The following is an 8,440-nucleotide window of genomic DNA, read 5'->3' on the forward strand; positions in this document are numbered from 1 at the left end:
TTATCCTAAGAAAACAAAGCCCTTCAAACCCCAGGTGAGAAGGTTCTGCAATTTAATTCCATCATCCAGAACTGATTTATCCCTGGATATAAACAATGCCATGTGTAGCATGGCCTATTGACACAGCTGTTGTGCCTTCATTTCTCTCATCCTGCTCTTAGGAAGGCCGTTTTTACTCTCTATGGTTCAAAAGCCCTTTCCAGACCATATTGCTGCAAGAAGTACAAACCTCACCCTAGACTTACTCCTGGAGGGTGATATACAGAGGATTTTGTGCCTCCTTAGAGATAAACAAATTCAGGAGTGCTTCCCAGACAATGCCCAAGGTCCTAGAAGTCTTTGCACGTCAAGCTCAGACCTAGACCCTGCACAGCCCCACGTAGTCTCAGACTGTTACTGCAGATAACTGCTTTACAAAGCTTTTGCAGTGCCACTTTCAGCTGATGTGGGAGAAGTTTCTATCGAGTCTGTTTCACAACTCCTCACATATTTTTGCTTTGTTTCTTTGCTTTTAGAATATTTGGGGTTTTTCTCCTTCATTAAGGATCTAGATCAGCAGACACTTACAGCTGAGTAATATTCCCATGTATTCCTCTTGACCTAAGTAGGATTTTTCTCAGCAATAAAGCCTATATATCCAGCAAAAATGTGTGCAGATTCAGACCTGGAATATGCAATTTCCTCACTCCTCTTTCAGTTTGATATCTGATCCCTGTCCTTTTGATTCTCTGTAATCCAGAACACCAGCCTCCTTTAGCAGCTAGTAGAAAAGCCCAACAGAGAAATCAGGTAAGCTCCAGTGATGAGTATGACAGTAACTTATCATTAAGGGGGTGTTAGATTTAATAGTAAAGAAAGAACCTACAGAGCCCTTAGAAAGTTTAAAGAGTTAAAGGTAGAGGAGGAAGAGATAAGTGAGAAATAGAGATATATATCAGACTTTCACTACCCCTATAAATTATTGGCCTTCATTTCTCACTCTTTGCTGGTATAATGCCCAACTGCCTACTTCTTGTCATTCTGGCATCATTCTACCTTCAAACTGCCTGAGCCAGATTTCCACAGATCTGAGATTTACAAAAGAAAAATATGTTTGGAATCCTTTTTAGTTGTCACATTGTGGTTTTTGTGTGTTTGTTTGTTTGTTATTTTTGTTTGTTTGTTTGTTTTTAATCCAGCATCTCAGGACATAGTTGGGCAGGGGAGTTTTGAAAAAGGAAGGGAGAAAGGGAGAAAAGATCCCTGCTCATATAAGTACCCTGTTTCTGCTCTTCACTGGCCCCTTACCCAAAAGGGGTAAGGGTTCTGTCAGTGTCACAGAATCTTTGTTGTAGAAAATTTTCATCTAATCTCCAACCATTAACCTAAGGAGCCTGGTGTTACTGCACTCCTAACTCAAGCACTGAGTTAAATGGAACAAATCTGATTCCAATTTGTATGTCCAGATTACTGGTATATTGGAGTCCCAGAACTAAAGAGGTGCAGAGAGGATCCAGCAATGTGGAGGAATTGCACAGGTTAGTGCAGTGATTGCTTCTGTAGCAGGAGAACACCAAAGGCTGTTGTGGGCCCAAAGAGACAGGTGTGTGTATGTCCTATGGATCTGCACTCAGATCTATTTCTCAAAATCCCTCTAAGTAGGAATACAGAGGAGGTCAGAGCTACCACTGCAGGCTAGAAGCTGCTCTGTGCTATGTCTGCAATGGCATTGTATCACCACCAATTCCTGAGCACAAAGAGGTCACCACATAAAGTTCTTTTACCCTAGCTTTGTAATGAGATAGCTTTTCGATCAAGAGACATTTAATTATGATGTAAGTTAAGAACTATGGAAGGTGGTATATAGTTTTTTGACAGCATCATTCACAGCATTACATCTGTATTTTCAATGAAAGCAATGTAATTAAGGAAAGCACAGCCAGTCTGAGTTTGCCTTGCAGGAGACAGAACTACAGTGATTGAAGCATGTAGCAGAGCAATGGAAAATCAGTATTCCTCCACAGTTTATGAAATGAAGCACTCACAGTGTCAGTTTTGAACTATTTTGCAGTATATTTTGAATAATCCAGTTTATGTCTGTAATAAAACACTGGAATCCCTAAACCCCCATAATGAAACAAATGTATCCAGGCTGAAGATTAAGGTTGATTTGGGGGCGTTTCTTTTAAAACTCACCACTGCCAAATTTCAGCTGTAAGGGAAGGTGTTATATGTGTAGTTTCTAATGTTACTGCTCAGCCTGCAATGAGATTATGGTATTGTTAAATTAAAGGAATTCCTGTTCCGTGGTGTTGTTCTTGGCTGGTCCAGTATTGTGGGTTAACTTCATGTGATGTATTTTCTTTAGAACAAATTTCCTTCAATTCATCAGCAGAGGTTCAAGCTGCTCTGCTAAGAGTTTGTGACATTTTTTTGGAAGTGGTTACAAATATGCCAATGAAAAGTTAACAGATTGTCAGGAACACTCCCTGGGGAATGACGTTTCTCATTTTTCTTTATTCTTTATCTTTTGTTTATCCTTCTTTCCCTTTCAAGACTATATCTTTCCAGCCCAGCAAAACTGTTGTATGGAGCTGGCTACTTACAATACAATATTACAGAGCTGCAGAAGAACCCAGGCCAGGCAAGAACAATCTAATTATCTGCCATAATGGAGGCCTTGAGCAACAGAGATTCAAGAACAAACCTTCAGTTATTGGTAACTGTAGATTCTGTTCCTGGCTCTCTCACAGGCTTGTTGGATAACCCTGACCACTCTTTGTCTCAGTTTCCCTATCTGTGAAATGGAAAAGATAATTATACTTAACAGACAGAAGCTGTTGTGAGTTTCCATGCATGCAGATAGATGGTTAACACCAGTGCTGAGCCATGCAAGAATGACACTCAGCTTCTGGTTGTGTCCCTAGATGCTGCACTGGTCAGCTGGGGTCTGTTCCTCCCACACAAAGCAGCAGCTGTGTGGAGATGGGAAGCTCTGAACTCAACACCATGCAGAAACACTATGCCAGATCCCAAGTAACATACATGTAGCCCTATTGAAGTCCAGTTCTCAGGAAGAGATGTATTACTGTAATATAACTACAGCTAATCCTGGTCCTAGGACCCAAAGTGGTATTCTAACGAAAACATCCTGCACAACATTTGAAAATGCAGGTACCTACAAGGTCCTAACAAATTGTTTGATCCGTGAAATTTACAAGGTTGGAACAAACATCTGTGCGTAGGAGCACCATGACCTGCTTCATTAGGTCTGTATCTGAAGAATAACACGACAGCAAGGCATTGCCACAAGCCGCATTTGCTGTGCCTGAGTCCCTGCAGAGGATGAACTGAAGGGCACCACTGCCAATTTATTGCCATCGGTTATTTCATGGCATAAAGACAAACACTAACAAATTATCAGTGGTACAATTTCTGCAAAACAACCAGTAGGTCACCTGTGGAGTTGTCTCTAAACAAAAATAGGTGTTATCCTATGCTTCACAGAACACAGAAGCAGTCAACACACATAGCAAAACTGGAATGAGCTCTCTGACAGAGTCATATGGATCATGAAAAGAGCGAGCCATTAAGCATTTAGTCAGAGGGAAGAGGCATGTGATTGTAGGTAATATGGGTAAGTCATCAATCTTGGTAATTACAGATAAAACAGTATACTCAGCCAAGCAGTGGAGAAAGATGGATTAAAGTAACATGGTGTCAGTAAGAACAGGTAGGAACAAATAGAATGTTTCAAGCACAAGAATGTTTGCTATTTGTTTTCCTCCGAAGTGCTTTATATTTCATAGAAACAGACCATTGTGAGAAATTCTAACTGGTACACTGAATACAAATGTCTGTCCAAGCCTCCCCAAATCCATTGAGAGAGTCAGGGGAATAAAGGCAGAAAGGACTATTAAGAAGTTAAAAAAAAAAAAAAAAGTGGAAACAGTCAATGAATGACCTTGTCATATAGCCCTGTTCAAACATACACTTTCTTAACAACTGCAGTGAAGTGCAGCTTTGAATTGGATGCGGAAAGAAATATTCCCCCCACCCCCCCAAAAAAAGTTAGATTTAGCTCAGCCGTGAAAGCTGCTCCCTTTAATGTGGCAACAACAGGAATACAAGAGCTTCACATTCCCCTTTTATATGTTTAACCTTTGACAAAAAAGGTTAAACACTTTCCTTACACTGACTCACGTCAGGAAATGCAAGAACTATACTCTCCAGATGAAGCCAGGCTAGCTGCAAAATGCAATGTCAGCGTCTGAAGTGAAGTAAAACAAGGATTCCTTGTGCAGTTCCTAGTACTGCTACAGGGGCAGGAAGTGGGTCAGCAGTAGGGTCTTTTCTAGGCGAGAGAGAGATGAAATGGTGACAGGAACAATAAGGAAGTTCGGGGCGGGAGGAGAATTGGCTCAGATTTCAAACATATCACTGAGATCTACTTTATATGCATTGATGTATTAAAATTCCCCTAGCAACATAGCAGGAAAGTTTACAAAACATTAAACGGAATATCTATGAAAGCTTCCCATGTTTTCCGTTCTTTGCCTTACGGATATTTTAGGGCCAGATTCTCATCTGGTGTCAATACGCCTAATTCCCTTCACTTGGCTCAGATTTGGCTGACTGTGCTAGGCTATTCATCAGGAGCCTGATGGCCAAGCTCCTGAACCGTAGCAGCTCCAAACCAAGTCAACTGAATCTGCAAGTACTTAGCATCTCTGAAATTCAGGTCTGGGGACCAGATAGTGCCACCAATTCCTACTTAGAGCCCTAACAGGCTAGAGACTCCAGGTTAAACACAGGCTGTGCTAGGTGGAACAGTCACTTGCTGAGCACCAAAGAACAAAGGCTGTAGAAAACCAGGAAGTGCCGAGCACTAACCTCTACCCAGAATAAGGCATAAAGAAATGATCAGAGGTGAGTCCAAGGGTGACTGCTGTCCTCAGAGGAGTTTTTGGAGGGGGGCACCTATTCAGGACACAGCACAGGAAGTCCCAGGAGCGTGGTTCCTCTACCTGGAGCATGTTGGGGAATTGGAAGAGAAGAGAAATCACCATGACTATGGCAGTAGCATCTGGAAGTAAGGTCTGCCTGCTTCTGTGGACAGACTGTGGCTGGTATAACAGCTGTACAGCAGACATCAAGAAATTGTCTTGGTGGGGTATATGGTCCTAACCCTCTCCTCCCTGTGGAAACTTCATACTGTGGGAGGGAGAGGAGAATGTGGAATGTGAAGAACCAGGCACTGTATTCAGGAGTAGATCCTCTCCTAGCACTCAGTCCTCCTAAGCACTGAACTTGCCATCTTCCCCTACTTAATCCCTCTGCTCTAAGCCCACATTGTTCTAATGAGCTCTCTTCCTTCCATGTTTTGATTTACCTCCTTCGCTGCCAGGAGACAGCCCACTACAAAAGCTCACAGGGCTCTATAGCTTCTTTCTACGTCATGCTTCCCAATTCCTCACCTTTCCCTGATGCTAGCTACCAACCCACCCCACTGCCCTGCTCTCTTAATATTGCATAGGTGACTCCCCCACCACAATGTGTTTGCTGGTGGCAGCAGGAGGCAAGACACAGGGAAACGCTTCTCTTGCCTGAAGCACACATTTTGGGGTAGAAGGACACAAAAGCTCTGATAAACCACAGCACAGTGTAAAGAGCTTAGGAAATGGTTGTGGCCAAGTTCCCGGTTCCCTTCTGCACAGTAAGGCAGTTGTGAAACACTATGTAGGGCAGCACAGCATGGGACAGTGTCCGGGTGTTGTCCACAAATATTCTCTTCAAGACAATGTGCAGAGAATGGGAGGAGGAAGCTGTTTCAGGACTCTTTTGACTGAGAGGGAACAAAGCTGCTTGTCATAGCAGCACAGAGTCCTTCAGCCAAGTTGGTGTGGATTCAGGGTTCACAGCATATTACAGCATGGAAACAGTCTTCTCTATATCAAGCCTACAAGAAGGTGATCCCAAACCATGAAAACAACAGAAAAAAAATCAGTTCTGTAGATGTGATCTGTTCAGCATGTCTAGAGAATGGCAATGCTCTATTACCTGCTGCTTCGAAGTTCCATCTCCTGCTTCCTTCACTATACGTGCACTATAGCCAAAGGTAAGTCCTGGTTGAGGAACCTTGTGGGTCTTCTCCCACCATCAAGAACAATTTCACTTTAAGGGAACTTGAATCTGACTTTTAATTAGTGATTCAGTTCCTCTCCAAAACCAAAGCAAAATAAATAAAAAGGAACTCTTCTGTGTTTGAAGAGTATTCAAAAATCAGGAGATTTTTCAGACATTGGGAGGATGAGGAAGTGCTGCTTCTGCCAATGCACTGATCTGCAGCACATGTTGTAGTGCATGGTGCTAAGAAGCAGCAGTCTCCACCTCAGTGTTCCCAGGAAAGCCACCACTGCAGTAACCTACGGGTTATACTGCATTTACAAAGGGAGGTGAGGACCGTGTCAATCAGCATATTCCAAAATCATCAGACCCTGGGACTCCAGCACTTTTGTATAAACTGTGCCCCTCCTTTCCCTCTCCGAAGAAATCTTTTAAGCCCAATATTCAAGCCCAGTGTCAACACCACAGAAGGCTATAGAAATCGTCATAGAAACACTGCATTTTCGGCAGCTTGGTATGTGATGCTAGCAGGCACCAGGTGGCGATGTAATTACAAGATCAGCAGCGATATCACAAAATCGTGGTGTAGTAGAAGTGTAAAAGGATTATTACATAGACATTTTCATATATCATTATTGATCCAAAAAGAAAACTCTACCACCCTCTAGCAACTGCCTGATCTGATATACACTAACTTTGCTCCTATGTAATAAGATAGATTTGACCTTTAAAAGACTAAAAGGAAGGTTATCTCAATATGGGATAACTGACAGCTTTCAGCAAGAGTTTTTGTCAGAGATTCTAGGTGGGTTTTCTCATGTTTTTGCATAAGCACGTGCATTTGTGTTTCAAAGAGTAGGAATAACTTGTGAATGGACAGAATGAACTCCTGCCCTTCTCACACAAATGGCAGACTGTGCATCACTGTACTTTGCAATGATTCTCCATTGGGTGAGAAGGGGAAAAAAGGAGTGGGTAGGACAGCCATGTAAGGGCTGACTCGATAAACAAATGTTCACTAAGTGGAACAAACACAAGAAAGTAATAAGGCAGTGAACAGCCCAGCTTGCAGACTAAAATAGCTGGCACCAAGTGCTCAGACCTGGAGCACTAATGGGCTCTCCAATTCAGGATCAGGGGCAAACACATCTCAGGCCTGTTTCTCTTCTCATCAGGAGTCGTACATTGCAGTCAGCAGGGCTATTCTGACATACATTCCCATATCTGGATGCCAGATGGGAAATAAGTAACACATTTTTAAGAGAGGGAGTGACTAACCATTAGAACAGACCAGCAGGGGAAGCAGTAGATTCTCAGTCTTCTGAGCCCAAACTGGATGCTAGCTTTGTGCAGGCTGTGTTTTAGTGAGACTCACAACGCTCGCTGCAAGTTCAGCAGTCAGACCTGTGATTAGAGAATACACTACCCAATCTGGCTTGAAATCTTATTAATCTATGATAGTCAAAGCAAATGAGGGGAGAATTGGGCCCTGTGTTATTATTTCTCAAGTGGGTGCATGAACCAAGCTTGTGGTGTACTACATGCAACACAGGAATCAAAGTTTGTATTCCATAAATCATCTGCTGGTATAATCACATCATTTGAAATTAACATTAGCTCATCTAAACTGGTTACGATACAAGTGAATTCATTATTTTTTTTTTTTTTGAATGAATACCTTTATTCTGCATTGTGATTTTGGATGACTACAATCAAGCCTAATTTACAGGCAAAATTTCTGACCCCAACACTTTGGTTTTGCTGTTGCATTTCTGCTGTTTAATTCCACTTAAGATTCCAGCAAACTGGCAAGAGGTGGACACATATTATTCAGGTAGAATTTGCCTCTCTCTGCAGTAAAGTATGACCTTGAAAGTTTAAAATACATAGTAATCACATTGAAGATTCATTTGCACACAATCTCTTCCAGATGGCAAAGTCTGTGAACTAGTTTAAAATGATTTCTCATCAAAAAGACATCATTTTTTCTTCAAACAACTAATACAGTTTGTAAAAGTATGTCTAAATCTTTGGAGAAATACATTTACCTCTGTTGAACTGTAGTACAAGAGTATCCAGTGAAGATGGACCTATGCTAAAGGTAAAAGTAATCTGGAGAACTTCATCAGCTGAATTTTTAAACAAGTTCTAGATGAACCAGCTCTGGGCTCATCTAAAATGGGATAGATTGTGCCTACACGTCTGTTGCTTTTAAGCAAAAATTAATATGCCATCAGCCATAAAGTTTTGCATCTCATCTTGATTAATGCATTGGATATTCAAGAGGATCTTCTTTTACTTCAGTTAAAACTGTGTTATAGTTCATGATTGGTTT

This window comes from Anas acuta, chromosome 5 (genome assembly GCF_963932015.1).
Source record: "Anas acuta chromosome 5, bAnaAcu1.1, whole genome shotgun sequence".
Lineage (NCBI taxonomy): Eukaryota > Metazoa > Chordata > Aves > Anseriformes > Anatidae > Anas > Anas acuta.